The sequence below is a fragment of the Schistocerca serialis genome, chromosome 8, assembly GCF_023864345.2.
Source record: "Schistocerca serialis cubense isolate TAMUIC-IGC-003099 chromosome 8, iqSchSeri2.2, whole genome shotgun sequence".
Classification (NCBI taxonomy): Eukaryota; Metazoa; Arthropoda; class Insecta; order Orthoptera; family Acrididae; genus Schistocerca; species Schistocerca serialis.
In genome coordinates this window covers 48,173,350-48,193,025 of record NC_064645.1, presented here as the reverse complement: position 1 = coordinate 48,193,025, position 19,676 = coordinate 48,173,350, and the positions used below count along the sequence as shown (strand labels likewise).

At 45.6% G+C, this 19,676-nt stretch overlaps 1 protein-coding gene across 1 annotated transcript in view; it reads left to right on the top strand.

The window, feature by feature from the left end:
• LOC126416586 (uncharacterized) overlaps nucleotides 1-19,676 on the top strand; it is a 347,834-nt gene that overhangs the window by 217,581 nt on the left and 110,577 nt on the right. The gene's annotated exons all lie outside the window — the stretch shown is intronic.

The window sequence follows — 19,676 nt, the reverse complement described above, 5'->3', positions numbered from 1 at the left end:
GGTAGTAGACGAGGTACTGCCGGAATTAAAGCTGTGAGGACGGGATGTGCGTGGTGCTTGGGTAGCTCAGTTGGTAGAGCACTTGCCCGCGAAAGCCAAGGTCCCGAGTTGGAGTCTCGGTTGGGCACACAGTTTTAATCCGCCAGGAAGTTTCACTCCGGTACCTACTCACATAATTATATTATCTGTACTTGTAAGTATTTATGTTGTAATGCAGTGTATCTGAGGCGAAAGTTCGTGATGTTGCAAAGCGTTATGTCTGTTCTATACATATTGGCTGTATTTACATCCACTGTTTACATGCTGTGAATAATTGTGAAAGCAAGTGAAACTAAATGCTGTGCGAATGTGTGTGCATACCTGATAATGTACAATGACGGAATAGATTTGCTATGGATGGTTAACGCTAAATGTATCGTATCAAAATTGCGAGACAGCGACTGGTTGTATATTTACATCCAGATAAATCGAGAGTTGTAGTATCATTCCCTCACCCGATCCGCTCAATGGTCGCGCCGTTTGCTATTGTTTGCACTCTCCCTGCTCTCGCCTCCACCATTTGCAGACACACAGCGACTGCTGACGCTGTCCGGCTCAGTTTTGTTTTCTACCGGCCCCTGATAATGTTAGGACTTGCCATACTACTCGATTCTTTTTGCTGTCTGACAAGCGTCCTCACAGAATCTAATGATTCCTGCGACCGCTACGGTCGCAGGTTCAAGTCCTGCCTCGGGCATGGATGTGTGTGATGTCCTTAGGTTAGTTAAGTTTAAGTAGTTCTAAGTTCTTGGGGACTGATGACCTCAGAAGTTAAGTCCCATAGTGCTCAGAGCCATTTGAATCAAGAAACTGGGGACATACTGTCTGACGTTTGAAAAATGTCAGCCACCCAGTTCCGTAGACAGGTGTGAGAACTACTACACTACTACCGAAATAAGTAGTAGGGAGGCGCGACGACTGTTTTGATATCAAATTGATTTGGAAATTAATTAAATTGATCAATTAATCACCCCCACTCGTGCCCAACCCGGCCCCCGACCATGCCCACCCCTGTGTCACATGTTTGTCTCAGTTGCACATGTGCCCCTGCTTCCTCATCCCCTCCCCTTGTCCCCCCTTTCCATGGCGGTCTGGAGGGGAAAATGGCGGGAAAAGGACTCAGGCTGTTCTGTGCTACTGGAGAGAGGAAGGAGTGTACTTTATTTATTTTTGGAACAATTTATTTAGGGACGGGTTTCACGTAGTTTATTTATTATGGTGATACAAAACACGTGCTTGGGCTCATAATATACAGTTAACAGACCTGGAAACTACTCGTAAATCACCGAAATAATGAAGTACAGTGATGTACAGACATAAAAACAACTCGTAAATTACCGAAATAATGCATGGCACACCCTACAGACATGTTCACAAAATAATGCAGTACACTGATGTGCAGACACCGACACTACGCATAAAATTATCGATATAATGCATGTATAACGCTCTGCAAACACGCTCACAACGCTTAAACAGCCGAAATAATGCAGTGCACAAACACTCACTGCATGTAGAAATGCTTTCGTATTACCTTTAAGAAATTCAACCATGATGTCTCAGCGATCTGTTTCCTACAGATGTCCAAGGTGGAATGATGACTGACCGTGTCAGGCACACACGCCAGCCCTGTAGTGGTGGCAAAAAATTAACGTAACTGATAGAAATAACCGGTTACTGAGAAGTAACGGTTACTGCGATAACCGTTCCTCTGATTCTGGCAGTTATTTCAATAACTGTTTAGTGTCAACAGTGCCTCGCGCCATCTGTTGACCGAAGATCGTACTGCGCATTTGGAAGGCGTTCTATAGACCATGGGAATAACTGTGAGACTGCGCGCCATCTGTTGATAAGAACTGGGTACTATTTCGTGGGCCTTCGTTACTTTTAGCATAAACAATTAAATAAAGTTAATGTCCAAGCCGTGGCTGATAGGAGCTGCAGTACAGGCATTAACAAGTACGGTCGTTCCCTTAAGCCACCACCTTACGTGTTAATTTAGCTTGGACGGGTAGTACAAGGAAAGTTACTTAGGAATTCGAGCGACTATGGAAATAACTGTCAGAGACCTGTATTCTCCTCTGGCAGTTATCGTTATTGGCTCGTAGTTCTAGTTCTCTGGTAGTTATCGGGCTACCACCACAGATAACCTGGAAGCTGGTAACGGAATAACTGTGTGTGTAGACGTTCCTGACTCGGTGACTCCAGTTAAAGGTCGTAGTTCCAGGTGATATTTCCAGAGAGGATAGTAACTGGAGCGAACAAATATTTTCGTACTGCTACGGAAATAGCCGCTGGCCATCGCGAATGACAAATAACATGTCAGAGTATAACATAATACAGTGGAATATAATAATTATTATCCTCATCATTTGTCAGGAGATTGTCAAAATATGTGAATATATCACAGTAACTGCTAATATTTACAGAATTGGTACACTGACAGAATAAAACACAGTTACGTACTTTTAATAAATTTATCGTACACAGAATACCAGATCTTGACTGTTGCAACCAAGTGCTGTCAAAACTGAAATATAGCAGAATTTTTACCTAAGCTGGTCTATCAGTCTCTGTTACGATATTCATCTACAGAGTAGAAGGAGGGGTCAATGGAAGCGTCTGATTCCACCCGTCTGCTTCGACGTAAAGGTGTTGTGGTGTGTGAATGTCATTACGGCACGGTGTTTATGAGTTGGTGTTTTTGTTTGTGTGTGTGTGTGTGGGGGGGGGGGGGGGCGGGGGCTGTCGATCTAGGTTGCAGTGCCGGAATTTGCTGGTGGTAATTAATATATTTTTTTTTCTAGCTGTGATGTTTTGTGTATTTATGAAGTATTGAATGTGATTTAATTTATGTGGGGATTATTGGTTTGTAGACTTTTGGGATTGTGGTTTTATTTTTCGCAGTTGTAGGTGTTGGTTTTTTGGCATCAGTAGCTATATATCTATCTATCTATCTATCTATCTATCTATATATATATATATATATATATATATATATATATATATATATATATAGGTCACCGGAAATGACCGATTCCCATTTTCATAGTTGTGTGTGTTGATGTTTTAGTATCGTCATCTGAGGTTGACCTATGTAGGTCAAGGGAAATGCCTGATTCCAATTTTCGTTCTTTTAGTTGTGGGTATTGGTGTTTTGGTATGGTCACCTATAGTTGACCTATATTGTTCAAGGGAAGTGTCCGATTCCTGCAGATTTTTGTTGGTGTAGCAGAATGCTGTATTTTTTTTCTTTTTGTTCTTCATTTTGTGTTTTGGGATCATGGTGTGTTTTTTTTACTAGCCTGTCCTCACCCTAAAACCCCCAACTTCCCGCAGTTGTCCCATTGGTTTGATTGTATTTTTGGTGGGAAATGTTATTGTATTATTTATATGTATCTTCGTGTTTGTTGCCATGTGTATGTAGTGACGTCATAGACACACTTAAAATAGCCATTTCCGGCATATTGATGACGGGTGGAATCAGACACTTCTGTATCAAACAGTCTTTCAAACACACTGTAAACCGTGCCTTACCTGAAACCAAGTTTTTAATGGTTGCTGACTTGCTGGCAGTTTATTGAAAATGCGTGTTCCTGAATATTGGACCCCTTTTGGACCAAGGTAACTAATTTTAGGTCTTTATGTAGATTGCTGTTCCCATTTCTAGTACTGATATTATGTATTAAGCTATTGGTTGGAAATACTTGAAACAAATTTCATAAAGGAATAAATATACTAGGAAGCAGTGGTTAGAATACAAAGTTCCTTGAACAGGTTCCTACATGATGTTCTTGAATTGATACCACAAACGATTTTTATTACACGCTTTTACATGCGAAAAACTTTTGCTACGTTTGATAAGTTACCACAGAATATGCTCCCTTATGAAATAATAAAATGAAAAAATGTGTTATGCCCTTCCCAACTGAATTTATTATCGAGTTGTAGTCCCAGAAATGTAACACTGTCAACCTTTTCGATCTGCATGTCTTCATATGTTATAACCATGCTGTCGCTGGAGAAATCGAGCAGTTTGCAAATCTGACATAAAACTTGGATTAGCGTACTCACACTTTCCCCAATAGGACTAGCTTTTACAGCACAGGAGTAAACGAATCTGTCACATTACGTATATTTTTTGTTGTATTATAAGGCTGTACACTTTATTCTATTATGTGAGCAGCACAAGAAATTAAGCTTCGAATTTAACCTACAGTACTCAGTTTACATATTACTTCATACTTAAAAACGCACGTTGTTAACATTTTACTTAAACAGTGCTTTGGCGAAGTTCCGCGTACTTTCTGTCGCAGCTGCGAAGATAATATTTCTAATAGCGACCGATAACCTACAAACATATAATATGAAACACTAATAATCGTTCTAACATCGACTAAAATGTACCCGGAGTTAATAAGCTAAGGTTATGACACGATTCATACGACATTCCTGCTATTTCACACTACTCGCAGTTATACTGATAACTAAACTGATGGATTCCAACTATGTCGTTATTTAACTGTCGGAGTTATCGGTATTCGCTAGCGAAAAATAACTTGGCAGTTATTAATAACCGTTAACGATAACGGTTATCAAAGAATAACTGGAACTGTGATAACGGTTACTCCAGAATAACCGTTTGGCCCACCTCTACAGCCCTGTCTGTCCCACAGGCGAGACGCGTCTGGGCGGGCACGCCTGGAGAGGGTGGTGACGTGTTTACCTGGACACCACGGCCGGCACGCTGACGCATCGCCTTTGTACCTGTGGGTCCAGCACGGATAAGGGTCAACGCTAGAGGCTCACGCTTTTCGTCGTATTTCTGGTGGGGTATCACGTGACCATGTGTAGCCGTGCGGCATGTTGTTGAGAGGGCATAGTGAGTTGTACTTAGAGCAATTGTTTTATCATATCCCACACGGATAAAGAATGCAAATAAGGAAGCAGTTCTTGGCAAAATATCATTTCAAAATTAGACTCCACACTCGAAGTACCATAAAATTTTGTTAAGGGGTGACTTTGACAATTTTTTTAAATTCGTACTCTGCAGTGTTGTTATGTAGCATTTCCAACAGGTTTACATCTACACAGCACTGCAAAAAGCTAGTAGGATGGAATACAAATTTCTTGCAACAAAAAAAGAGACAGTTTCTTGTGTAGCTTACGCCAGAATAAAGGACAATAAATTACATGACTATTTCAAAATGTGAAAAAATTAACATGGTTGTCTGTGAGGCAAAGAAACTGTACAACTGACAGTTTATATTTTACTCTAGGAATAAATATGAAGCCATGTGGGGAGTTAAAACGATAAAACACGGTATGCTGCCAGTCTTAAATTTAGCATAGAATGGCATTCTATAAATTTAAGACGTAAACACATATTAAGAAATAACTTCAGGCCTAGAGGAAGTACTATAAGAGTGCGTTGTGATCGAAAAACACTTTCACAGAAGGCAGATTTGTAAAATTCTGCTACAGCTGTCATTATATTTGAAACAAAATATTAAGTTCAAAACTACTGACCAAATTTGCCTATTTAGTCAGCTTCAAGTCAATGTTTACGTATCTTCGTACGTATATAGCATTAAGAGATCTCACAGTGTCATAAAGGGAACAGGACATTGTAACCTCCCCACAAAAATTTAAAAGGAATGTAATGACAATACTTAATAGAAATGGGAGCCAAACGTCCAAACGTAACCTCCCTGCAATTAAATTTAATGACAATAAAAGTGAGAATCGCAATCTGACTCAAATATAAATTCCTCACAAAAAATTTAAAGTCTATTCAGTGATAAGAAAATTCAATTAAACCGAAACATCGGTCTTTGGCCCTGTGTAAAACAATCAGAATTAAAGTCTTACCTCAGAATAACTGGATGTCAAATTTCTGCTCTTATCTTTGCGCACGGCTTGGAGGAACTGCATTGCAAATAATAATATTCCTTTTTTCTGTAATTTTACTGAAAATTTTCCTTAAAAGAAGTGGAATGAAATGGGAAGTGCAACGAAATCTTTAGTTCAATAAAAAATAAAATTTTTGAAAGAATGCTTTTGAAATTAAAAATTATTATTGGGGCACTTGTTGGAGAATAATTACAATAAATAAATTTTTACATTATCTAATGATTATATTAATTAACAGTATACCTCATTCAGCATCTTGACCAGTGTTGCCGACCGCCTACATCACACAACCGCACTGGGCTGCTACTACTGACCGACCGCTCTGCATGACGACTACTGACTTAATGCACTGCACGACTACTACTAGCAGAGTACTGCCCTCAACTAGACAGAGCTACAGACTCGCAACGACTGCAGACAGAGTACTGCTCTGCATAGCGACAACTAGCGAACTGCTCGCAACACTCGCGCGGTCAAGCGCATACTCTCTGGTCACAGATGCTACAATGCCTCGCCATCGCTGCTATGTTACATACGTGTTTCAACATCAGAGACTACTCCAGCAGCATCGGAATTTCATGAACCATACTAAAATGCTTCATTCCGCTCTAATTGCATATTTCTATGTCCAGATGCACTCTGAAGTATCTGATATTCACCTTTCCATGTGGTTTTCGTGATACCAATTTTTATTGGAGGTCCAGTACTGTATTCTCATGTTTGGTTCTTTATTATTGTATAACGTCATTCGTCCCAGAAAATGAAAATCTGCACTTTAAATTGAACAAGGTTGAAAGTAGCCAATAGTGCGGAATGAAACACTTCGTTTCAAATAAACTAACTGCCTCAGTGGAAAAAAGAATAAACTGAAGCAAATTTCTCTATAAAACAGACAGAAATAGCTTCATTAAGACATTAATGGTTGATTGCTAATAACGTGGAAATAATATAAAATCAGAAAATTGAAACTACTAACTTATTTTGGTCTTTCATGGTTACGAGAATGTATATTAATTCACTTGATGGCTCCCGGCCACAGAAATCTGTTTTGATTTCATTTGACGTGGGAGCTGTAAACGAAGACTATAACTCAGCTTGCTCTGCGCATGCGCGTATCTGGCAGCTTGGGCGCGCCAGAAACATTTTTCCGGGTAGCTTCTGGCTACTTGCTGCTACTGCTCACACAGCAAACAGCTACGCTTCAGTTAGCCAGAAGCGGGAGGAAGGCCCTGCTCATACGCGAATTCAGCTCTGCGCATGCGCACGAGCCTGCTGGCAACTGCTCATACGAACCTTAGGAGACACGCTCCTCTAATTGCTACACATGCCAGCCTGTTCCACAGGCGAGACGCATCTGTCTGGCGCCCGTGACGTGAACGACGACTTGTCCAAAGGTTCTGCACGTGACAGCTCTATGACATGGCCTAAATGCCGAGCGAGGTGTTTTCCTAGCGACCTACCTTTGCAGGTATAGCTAAAAGGTTGTCAATATTAAGCTGACAGCCAAGTTTTCCTCTGGACACACTATAGAACTCTTTCACACTGCTTTCAGAAAATGTTTACGCCAATATCCCAGAATAACACAGGACGCATTCTTCCTAGCGATCCTAATGAGGCAGCCTGTCCATATCATATCACCCCTTCCTGTAAATCATAAAGTGCTGCAGAAATAGTTAGGGATTGCTTGTCTGCATGGGAATTCCTGCCCTAACAGAAGGGACTGTTCAAAACATGGATCAGCACATGTTATTAACGTCTGTGGCGACGTGCCTTCGAGGAACAAATGCATGGCACAGCTAAAAGGTTGTTAATGTTAAGCTGACAGCCAAATCTCCCTCTGGACAGATGCATGCTATATAAATCTTTTGAACTGCTATTAGAAACTGTCTCAGAATGATCAAATAGTGTTTTTCTGAGGCTAGAAGCTGCACCCAATATTCTATCCACTTGCACGCAAACACAGGATGTTTGTCTCAGATCTTTCTTCCCCCCCCCCCCCCCCCCCCAATCCAACAGATGTGATACTTTCCTCAAACAGCTGCACCAAGCCTGCTTAAAGAGAAAAAAAATGCAAGTTAGAACTTGCTGGTATGGCACTCTGACTTCCTATTGGTCCTCTAAAAAGTACAGGGTGGAGTCTTAAGCTATATAAAGCCCAACCCCCGCCACAATCATGTCGGTCTTTTGCCAGTGCTTAGTGTGATTTCCACACCGTGAGGTGCTCAGCCAGCAGAGATGCCAGCGGCAGTGGGGGTGGGAAAAGAAGAAACTTGAGTCAATTGCCATGTAAGTGTTTATAAAAAAAATTATGAGTCCAAATTTTGACAGTTACGAAATTTCATAGCAAAGTATTCAAATTGTACAAAATTGTTAAGGCTTTCGTGGCCACTTGTTGACAAACTGCCTATTGCCTTCTGTCTCGGGTTCTTCGGCCGACGTTCATCTAATGATTTTTCTGACGTTTCGCCAGCACGAGTGGCTGGCATTGTCAAAGCTTCACCCTCCATTGTCGGTGGTGAACTGGAGGCGAGCTCGCGGCCGCAGACTGTATATACCTGGCGCGCCAACGTCCGAGGGCTTCTCCGCTGTCATTTCCGGTGCGGTTCTCCTCTTGTTACCTGCGACGGTCGTTCGCTGCAGTACGGGAAGCCAGGATTCGTTTACCTTAAGGCTTTCCTCTTTCTTGTTCAAACTGTTCGCGTGTTTTTGTATTTCCACAGCTTCTCTGAACAAGCGCGAGTGATAGTGCTTCTCTACAGCCAGAACTTCCGTGTCGGCGAATTTTATTACGTGGTCGGTCCCATTCAGTGCGTGCTCTGCCACGGCCGATTTCTCCACCTGCCCCAACCTGCAATGTCGCTTGTGCTCTTTGATCCTGATGTTGATGGATCGTCCAGTCATTCCGACATAAACTTTTCCGCATGTGCATGGTATACGGTATATTTCCGACATTGCAAGTGGGTCTCTTTTCTCCTTCGCCGATCTAAGACACTCTTTGATCTTTCTTGTCGGTTTGAAAATCGTCTTTACGACATGTTTGCTCAATGTACGGCCGATTCTGTCCGTCACTCTAGGAATGTATGGCAGAAAGGCCGTACCCGACATTTCTTTTTCTGGTTCGTTACTTCGCCGAGTGTTTGGCTCTGTTACACTTCCCAGAGTGACGGACAGAATCGGCCGTACATTGCGCAAACATGGCGTAAAGACGATTTTCAAACCGACAAGGAAGATCAAAAGAGTGTCTTAGATCGGCGAAGGAGAAAAGAGACCCACTTGCAATGTCGGGAATATACCGTATACCATGCACATGCGGAAAAGTTTATGTCGGAATGACTGGACGATCAATTAACACCAGGATCAAAGAGCACAAGCGACATTGCAGGTTGGGGCAGGTGCAGAAATCGGCCGTGGCAGAGCACGCACTGAATGGGACCGACCACGTAATAAAATTCGCTGACACGGAAGTTCTGGCTGTAGAGAAGCACTATCACACGTGCTTGTTCAGAGAAGCTGTAGAAATACAAAAACACGCGAACAGTTTCAACAAGAAAGAGGAAAGCCTTAAGGTAAACGGATCCTGGCTTCCCGTACTGCAGCGAACGACCGTCGCAGGTAGCAAGAGGAGAACCGCACCGGAAATGACCGCGGAGCAGCCCTCGGACGTTGGCGCGCCAGGTACATATTGTCTGCGGCCGCGAGCTCGCCTCCAGTTCACCACCGGCAATGGAGGGTGAAGCTTTGACAATGCCAGCCACTCGTGCTGGCGAAACGTCAGAAAAATCATTAGATGAACGTCGGCCGAAGAACCCGAGACAGAAGCCAATAGGCAGTTTATTCAAATTGTGCTACATTTTCGTAACAAGTGGTTATAAAAGTTCTTTTTTCCTTACTATTACAGCATCCATTCCCGAAATGCTGTACCTGGCTCTCATATCAATGGAGGTTAATACTTTCACTCCATGGAAACGTTGTAATAATTCTTCCATGCTCTCCGGTCTGTCTGTTTCTGCTTTAATAATTGTGTTGATTTGCCGAGAATCCATCACCAATCTCACCCACTCACCCTTTTTCGGTACCACTAAAAGTGGTGAGTTGTACGGACTCACTGTGAATTCGCCTACGTCCTGCTCGAGCATCTTCGCGACCTCTGCCTTCACTTTTTCTTACTGTCCTAACGGAATGGGGTACGGCCTCACGAAAAACTTTTTGTGTTCCCGTACTTGGAACTTGTTTTCGAAGCCTTTTATCGCACCCGGTACGTTCGAAATTATTCTTTCGTGATTCCTCAGAACCTCTAGCGGTCTTAAACGGGCGTCCTCTGGCATGTCTCCTACGCCGTTCGTACTTTATTCGACTGTTTTCCAGAAAACCCCATTCCTTCCGTGCACGGTTGGCAGTGAGCTCACTCCGCTAATACAGTTCACGAGGGTCTGCGGTTCCTGGTGCGCTCCCGGGTAAGTGAGAATTTGTATGCAGCTGGCTTCAGACTCTTCCCTTATGATGCAATTATCGAACTTCAATTCAACGGGGTTCCCCTCTCTGTTTTGAGACGTGATACCTGCATCCAAGTCTACAATTGCCTCGTGAGCGTGCATGACATCTACCCCTAAAATTTCTTCAGTGTTAATTAAGGGCACAATGAAGAAGTTCTCCTCGAATTTCAACATGATCCTAGTCTGCCACTTGGCTTCAACAATTTTACCGTATACTTCCCCTCTCACTTTCGTCCCTCGCAACGGCGAAGTCGGCCAAGCTTGCGCCTTCCCGCATTTTCGGAATGCAGCCTCACTAACAATAGAGATCGGACTCCCTGTATCGTTTACGCAGCCCAGTGATACCCCTTTCACTGAGATGGCAATCACCAGACTAACAGCTGAAATCCTGTTATCCGTTTGTTCCTGAAGTAATGTTTCCCTAATATCTTCCTGACCTATGTAACGTACTCTGCAACTTTCCGTCATCGCGTTTGGACTAATACCGTCTACCTCAATATGCATTGGACATAACTGTTATTTTCCCTCCATTCCCGATGGGTTTTTTCGTGGATCAGCGGGTCTGATTTTCACGTCAGCGGGAATAGTTTCCCTCTTCTTATTCGCCGGGACCTGCCCATATTTTTACCGTACTCGACTACCCGTGAGCCTGAAACGTCCCCTTAGAAAAAATATAAATGACTGTGCTTAAACTGCCACACAATATTTTTAGCGCAACGCAATCTGACTTTCAAAAATCCCTACAAAAGAATGGTCCTGACTAACAATAACCTATACCTTTCATGAATCGCTTACCTCACAAAAATCTTCGTTACTCGAACTACTGCAATACAGCGAGCGCCACTACTGCCAGCAAAATAAAAGATTCAAACTACTGAAGCCACTAACTACTGATAGGCATAGTTAGCAAAATGGTTCAAATCGCTCTGAGCACTGTGGGACTCAACTGCTGTGGTCATCAGTCGCCTAGAACTTAGAACTACTTAAACCTAACTAACCTAAGGACATCACACACCCATTCCCGAGGCAGGATTCGAACCTGCGACCGTAGCAGCAGCGCGGCTCCGGACTGGAGCGCCTAGAACCGTACGGCCACCGGGGCCGGCCATAGTTAGCAAATGAAAGATTTTGATAAAGAACAAACAATGTATTTACCTTAATAGTGTTCAAAAGTCATAGTATATATATCAGTTCATGACATCCAGTCTTACAAGTTTACTGTCTCTGGAGGACACACGTCCAGATCATCTGCTGGCGGCTCACCTACAACTGAGCAACGCTACGCGCTGTTAACAGCCAACTGCCCAACACTACAATAACGACTATTCCAACAATGCCACCCAGCCACAGACTGCACACAGCACAGCCAGTGATTTTCATACAGAGCGCTACGTGGCGTTACCAATAGAAAACCTGCGCCTTTTCCTGTTCCCAATCGCCGACGTCGTACTCTAACTCCTGTAAGAGTAGTTTAAACGATTATAAATCGTCCACCTATCACGATATGGCGCAGCTGAGTTGGAAGTTTCATTACACACATCCTTATCAGTTCGCCCGAACTGTAAGGGTTGTACAGAAACTGGTTGTTCTGCAGCATGTGTTCGAACAGTCAGGCAGGAATCGCAAAACCAGATTGGTTTAAATTTGGCAGCATCATATATTATTCTTTACCCGGTCTTGCGCCGCCTCGGACCAATAGGCCGGGAGAAACTCGCGCTGACACTCGCGTACCGTCGTGTACGTGCGAGCTGCAGCGGGTTCGGCCTCGAGTTGTCCGACACATAAATTCTATTTTATATTTATCCGGCCAGTTGGGGGTAGGCGGAACTGGTATTATTTAAGCCAAGCATGTGGGTGTATCCTGTTCACCGAGTTGCGGAAGACTTAGAATTTTCGCACAGAGAGATAGCGTTTGTAGTCAAACCCTTCCGCTTCCCTCCTGTAAGACCCCACCCACGAGTTTCTGTGACCTTCCCGACATTTGCCTATGTTGCTCGCTAGTTTCTTCCTAGCCCTCTAATGTCCGGATTCACTTCCCTCGCTACTGTCTTGTGCGCCTTTGCGCACTTGGTTTCCCATTTCGGTTCCGCACGCGAGAATATTCTCCACGTGAGCCACTCGTTCGCATATCTCGTTTGTAGCATCGCGTTGTCACCTTCTGACCTCACATTTTCCTTCCTAAAATTTCCTTAATAATTTGATTTCTTCATTATCTGTTGCATTCAGCATCGCAGCATTCTCGCTTCTCCCCGACATTGTTATATCTGCAACCTTTTCCTCGAGTTTCTCTAATTCTTCTTTCACCTTCTTTATTTCGTTCCTATTTTGCACTTTTACCGCTTCTACTTTTCCCTCAAGGATTGCCCTGTTGTTTGGTTCAAATGGCTCTGAGCACTATGGGACTTAACATCTATGGTCATCAGTCCCCTAGAACTTAGAACTACTTAAACCTAACTAACCTAAGGACATCACACAACACCCAGTCATCACGAGGCAGAGAAAATCCCTGACCCCGCCGGGATTCGAACCCGGGAACCCCTATTGTTTGGATCTACTTTTTCTTGAGTTGCTTCGAAGGCTTTTAAACGTTTAATCTCCCTTTTATTTTCGCTATTACACCTTTCTGCTAATATTTGGAGTCCCTTCTCTAAATTTTCTCATTTCGACCTGAACTCTTTTCTGTTCTTTCTCGACAGCGCTTAATCTATTACCTACTACTTCAAATTTTTCGTTGACCTCGTTCACAACATCCTTTCAAGCCTGTTCAAGTAGCGCCTTATTCGCTTCAAATCTCACATCTACACGGGCCATGATACCTTTCAGTTTTGAGTTAAATTTCGTATTATTTTCTTCCTGTTTCGTCATACTTTCTTTCATCACCCTGACCAATGCGGCCACCCATATGTTATTCGGGTCTGTATTTTCCGACGTACTTTGACTGCTCCCTATTGTCTCGGTTTCGTCCTGCTACCAGTCGGGGAGATACCCTGCACATTTTCTAAGTTCAGCATTCCCGCAGCGCAACTATAATGGGGCATATTCCCGTTGCTTGTCTCACACGCGCCTCTCTCTCTCCGCGGCTATCTGTTTAATGGTAACTCCCTCTGCGCCTGACCTGTTTATCCTCGCACCGCTCCTCGAGCGACCACATGTCTCCATTTTGGATACTGGGATCTCCCAGGTAACGATGAAGTGGGGATTTTCCCGTTGGACCATTTCACGAGTGTACCGTCAATGTTAGAAATCCGATAAAACATCAAATCTCCGACATCGCTGAAGCCACGAAAACCTCCTGCAAGAACGGAACCAACGACGACTGAAGAGAATCGTTCAACGTGACAGAAGTACAACGCTTCCGCAAATTGGCGCAGATTTCAAAGCTGGGCCATCAACAAGTGTCAGTGTGCAAACCATTCAACGAAACATCATCGATATGGGCTTTCGGAGCGGAAGGCCCGCTCATGTACCCTTGATGACTGCACGACACGAAGCTTTACGCGTCGTCTGGTCCCATCAACACCGAAATTGGACTGTTGATGAATGGAAACATGTTATCTGAGCGGACGAGCCTCGTTTCAAATTGTATCGGGCGGATGGACGTGTTAGGGTGTCGAGACAACCTCATGAATCCATGGACCACGCCTGTCAGTAGAGGACTGTTGTGATGCTTCTAGATACGACTCTGACAGGTGACACGTATGTAAGTACCCTGTATGATCACCTAATCCATTGATGTCCATAGTGCATTCCGACTGCCTTGGGCAATTCCAGCAGGACAATGCCACAGCGCACACGTCTATAATTGCTACAGCGTGGCTCCAGGAACACTCTTCTGAGTTTAAATACTTTTACTGGCCACCAAGCTCCTCAGACACGAACATTATTGAGCATATACGGGATGCCTTGCAACGTTGAGAAGAGATTTCCACTGTTACGGATATATGAACAGCCCTGCAGGACTCATGATGTCAGTTGTCTCCAGCACTACTTCAGGCACTAGTCGAGTCCATGGCACGTCGTGTTGCGGCACTTCTGCGTGCTTGCGTGGCCCTACACGATATTAGGCAGATGTGCCAGTTTCTTTGGCTTTCAGTGAATACGATACTACTCTGTGATACAATTGCCTTGATTGAATACCTTATTCGCGGGCCTCCAGCCGTGTCAGGTGGTGGCATATCCAGTGGTTTAGGACTGGCTGCTCCTCGGCCGTTGTCAAGTACTGCCCGACCGTCGTGTGGCTGCTGGAATCCATGACACTGGCTGTTACGTCACCGACCTTCAGACACCAACTGCAGTCTCAAACCCGCACTGCTCTAAGGACATCGGTCCATCCAGCAGAAGCCGTAAATGTTGCCGAATAAGTGTCACGAGATCTAAAACGTCTACAAAAAGTCTTTCGTGACTCTGCAACCAGCAAGCATCATGATCTATTTCATATGGTGTGCACAAGCAGAACCGCACCGTGGGGTAACTCACAGTTTTTTTATGTTCTCTGTTGCAGTGACATGGAAGATTAGCAAGATCTTAATGGGACATAAAAGCGAATCAGTCTTCAGGTAACAAACTAAAATATGGCACCTCGTGAGGCCTGTGAAAGAAAATGTAGATCGCAGCACTACCAATGTTCAGCAAATATCCTGTGGGTGTGGTTAGTACACTACTGGCCATTGAAATTGCAACACCAAGAAGAAATGCAGATGATAAACGGCTATTCATTGTACAACTACATTATACTAGAACTGACATGTAATTACATTTTCACGCAATTTGGGTGCATGGATCCTGAGAAATCAGTACCGAGAACAACCACCTCTGGCCGTAATAACGGCCTTGATACGCCTGGGCATTGAGTCAAACAGAGCTTGGATGGCGTGTACAGGTACAGTTCCCCATGCAGCTTCAACACGATACCGCAGTTCATCAAGAGTAGCGACTGGCGTATTGTGACGTGCGAATTGCTCGGCCAAAATTGACCAGACGTTTTCAATTGGTGAGAGATCTGGAGAATGTGTTGGACAGGGCAGCAGTCGAACATTTTATGTATCCAGAAAGGCCCGTATAGGACCTGCAACATGCAATCGTGCATTATCCTGCTGAAATTTAGGGTTTCGCAGGAGTCGAATGGAGGGTAGAGCCACGGGTCGTAACACATCTGAAATGTAATGTCCACTGTTCAAAGTGCCGTCGATGCGAACAAGAGGTGACCGATACGTGTAACTAATGGCACCGCATACCATCACGCCGGGTGATACGCCAGTATGACGATGACGAATACACGCTTCCAATGTGCGTTCACCGCGATGTCACCAAACACGGACCCGACCATCATAATGCTGTAAACAGAACCTGGATTCATCCGAAAAGGTGACGTTTTGCCATTCGTGCACCGAGGTTCGTCGTCGAGTACACCATTGCAGTCGCCCTTGTCTGTGATGCAGCGTCCAGGGTAACCGCAGCCATGGTCTCTGTGCTGATAGTCCATGCTCCTGCAAACGTCGTTGAACTCTTCGTGCAGATGGTTGTTGTCTTGCATACGTCCTCATCTGTTGACTCAGGGATCGAGACGTGGCTGCACGATCTGTTACAGCCATGCGGATAAGATGCCTGTCATCTCGACTGCTAGTGATACGAGGCCATTGGGATCCAGCACGCCCTTCCGTATTACCCTCCTGAACCCACCGATTCCATGTTCTGCTAACAGTCATTGGATCTCGACAAACGCGAGCAGCAACGTCGCGATACGATAAACCGCAATCATGATAGGCTACAATCCGACCTTTATCAAAGTCGGAAAGTCTCCTACTTACACAAGGCATCACAACAACGTTTCACCAAGCAACGCCGGTCAACTGCTGTTTGTGTATGAGAAATCGGTTGGAAATTATGCTCATGTCAGCACGTTGTAGGTGTCGCCACCGGCGCCAACCTTGTGTGAATGCTCTGAAAAGATGATCATTGGCATATCAGAGCATCTTCTTCCTGTCGGTTAAATTTCGCGTCTGTATCACTTCATCTTCGTGGTGTAGCAATTTTAAGGGCCAGCAGTGTAGTAGTTGGACACACTGGACAAATGGTTCAAATGGCTCTAAGCACTAAGGGACTTAACATCTGAGCTTATCAGTCCCCTAGAACGTGGAACTACTTAAACCTAACTAACCTAAGAACATGACGCACATCCATGCCTGAGGCAGGATTCAAACCTGCGACCGTAGCAGCAGCGCGGTTCGAGACTGAAGTGCCTAAAACCGCTCGGCCACAGCGGCCAGCCAGACTGGATGCACTGAAGAATAATACCGAGTTCAACAAAAGTTGACTGTGGTAAATAGGAGGTAACCGAAAGTGCATTAGAAATGTAGGCGCCCCGGTGGTCCCGGTCGCCTACGCTGGACTGGAGGCCGAGCGGTGACCTCTCCAGTTGTCAGGATGCTAGGAAATGACTGTGGACGCGTCAGAAACGCCAAAGAAACTTTATTAATTCATGACATTTCTGCCGAGTACAATGTGGCCCGCGCAACACAGGCTGGCTGAGCTTGGTGATATCAACGACCTTCCCCAAGTCCTCGCTGACTGGTAGTGATGACACCAGCTCCGGGCCACACCAGTCTTGCTAGCGCAGTGCCGCATGCTGTGACGTAGCGTGGAATGCCCTTACTTCGGCCGCGCGTGGCTGGCGGCGCCGGCTGGCCAGCCGGCTCAGTGACAGACAGCACGCCGCTGCGCGCAGGAGGTCCCGGGTTGGAGTCCCGGCGCTGTCGGCACGAGAAGCGTTCTCGTAGTGCGGAGTGTACTCTGTCCCACCCCGTCTTCTTCCCTGCTCCTCCTGGTGGCTCGTCCGCGGTGGACGGGCGGAACGGGCTGCAGTTCCCCAGCGTCGTCGGCTCACCCGGTTGTGACAGCAGATGCACAGGGTGTAGGCGACGATCTCGATCACGGCTCACTGATGTGGTCAGCATTGGCGGCGGGCGAGTCTGCCGCGATGTCTGCTAATACTGGGTTGATGATTGACAGCGGCAGCAGAGAGGACCACAGCTGGTTCTGTCCCCTCACATCTGCTGCCGGATGGGCCGCCCTTACTGCAACATCTCCTAATAAAGATTAACATGTCGATCACCGAGCTGAGCGCTACGCAGCGACCCAGTACACATCTAACTGCAAGTCTAACTGCGAGTGCCTTGTTGCTATCAAGGCTGGCGTAATTAAAGGAAGCACGAGCGACGTCCTGACGTCATGCTCGTTTGTAATGAACGCATTCGTTCCACTTACACTGCTCATTCATCTGTCGTACTCGCCCCTTAGGTGTTCTTGTCACAGAGTTACGTGTTGTTACGGCAGACTTACGACAAGTTGTGGAAAGCAGTACAGCTGACTATATACCTCTGTCTTACACTTCATGAATGTCTCCGTCTAACACAAACCTGCGTGCTAAGCAATTCTCTCTCGCCTGTTGTGTGTAACCAGGCCATTCCCCTGTGTGACGACACATTCCGCTACATGTGCAATCCTCTTACCTCTTGGCTAACCTACTGCCTCTGGCTCTCGGCATAGGCAACGAAACTTTGACAATATTCCACGTTTCCAACTCTTTACTATTCCGCGACACTACAGAAGATCGACTTAAATTTAAAGTCAACGATAACTCTGTCATGATGAAAGCAAAAGTCTTCTTAGGTCATGTAATTAAAGAAGGCATAAAAATTGGGATACGTGCTGAGATCAGCGACGGCGGCAGCTGTCCGCAGCGCTGAGTTCAGGGTGGAAGCCGGCCGTCACGGGCTTAACGCGGTCTCGGGAGTCTGTCTGAGGATGGCAATACTGCGTTAAGCGGCGGCGGCGGCACAGAGGGTACCGCGGCTGATGTGCCAGGCCATCGCCCCCGCCACAGCCAGCCACCACCTGGCGCTGGCCTCAGAGTCCCTGGATCCGAGCCCAACAGGTTCCATCTACCATTATATTTTGCTCGTGGGAAACAAAATTGTAGCTTTACAGTCTGTACCTAGAAAAGCTGCTTTCGTGACGAAACTAGCGTTTCCCGTCTTCGCCGTTTCGTAAAAAATTCGTTCAACGTTTCCCTAAGTGAATTTGAACCCTGGTCAGTTATTTAATATTTCTGACATCCCTCTACCGAACTCTACTGAGAAGCAGCCTGTTTATGATTGGTTCATGTCAGTCCTGCTATTGTACACTGACGAAAAAAAATTGCAACACCAAAAAGAAGTTATGCGTGATAAATGAAAATTGGTAGGCATGTTGAAAGATGTCTCCTTCCAGTTTCGCGCCTCTTGCGTAAGAGTGGTCCTAGCAGCGCCACTGTCAGGATGAAAATCGAGTTCGTTTCAAACACACACGCTGTAACGTCCAGGAACGTTAGTTACCTTTGAGGTTCGACATGGTGAGTTTGCTTTTAAGGCGACAAAGTAGCCATTATTAGCACTTCATTAAGTTTCAATGCAGTCGCGTTATAAGGATAGGAGAAGCTGGATGTTCCTTGTGCGATACTGCAGAAAGAATGTTGCCACTGTACACGATTGCTGGCAGCGGTGATCACGGGAATGTACGGTTGCTAGGAAACCGGGCTGTGGGCGGCCAAGAGGCACTACCGAGAGGAAGACCATTGTGTTTGGCGCCGGCCGGAGTGGCCGAGCGGTTCTAGGCGCTACAGTCTGGAACCGCGCGACCGCTACGGTCGCAGGTTCGAATCCTGCCTCGGGTATGCATGTGTGTGACGTCCTTAGGTTAGTTAGGTTTAAGTAGTTCTAAGTTCTAGGGGACTGATGACCTCAGCTGTTAAGTCCCATAGTGCTCAGAGCCATTCGAACCATGTGTCTGGCACATGGCTCTGGCGCATCGTCCTGGATCTGCAGCAGCAATCTGAGCAGCAGCTGACACAGCGATAGAACGAATTGTTACAAATCGGTTGCTCCGAGGACAGCTCCGAGCCAGACGCTCTGTAAGGTGCACTCCAGTAACCCGCTGCTTGCGACTTCAGCTCATGTGAGGGCAGGGTGGAGGTCTGCTGTGTCTTCTGATGAAAGTCGGCTCGGCCTTGGTACCAGTGATGGCCGAGTGTTGGTTACGAGGAGGCCAGATGAGAGCTCGCACCTAGTCTACCTGGCTGCCTGACGCACTGCGCCTGCGCACGGAGCCGTGGCCCGGTGCGTGATTCCGTATGACAGCGGGAGCACTCTCGTGCTCATCCCGCGCACCCTGACCGCAAATTTGTACGTCAGACTG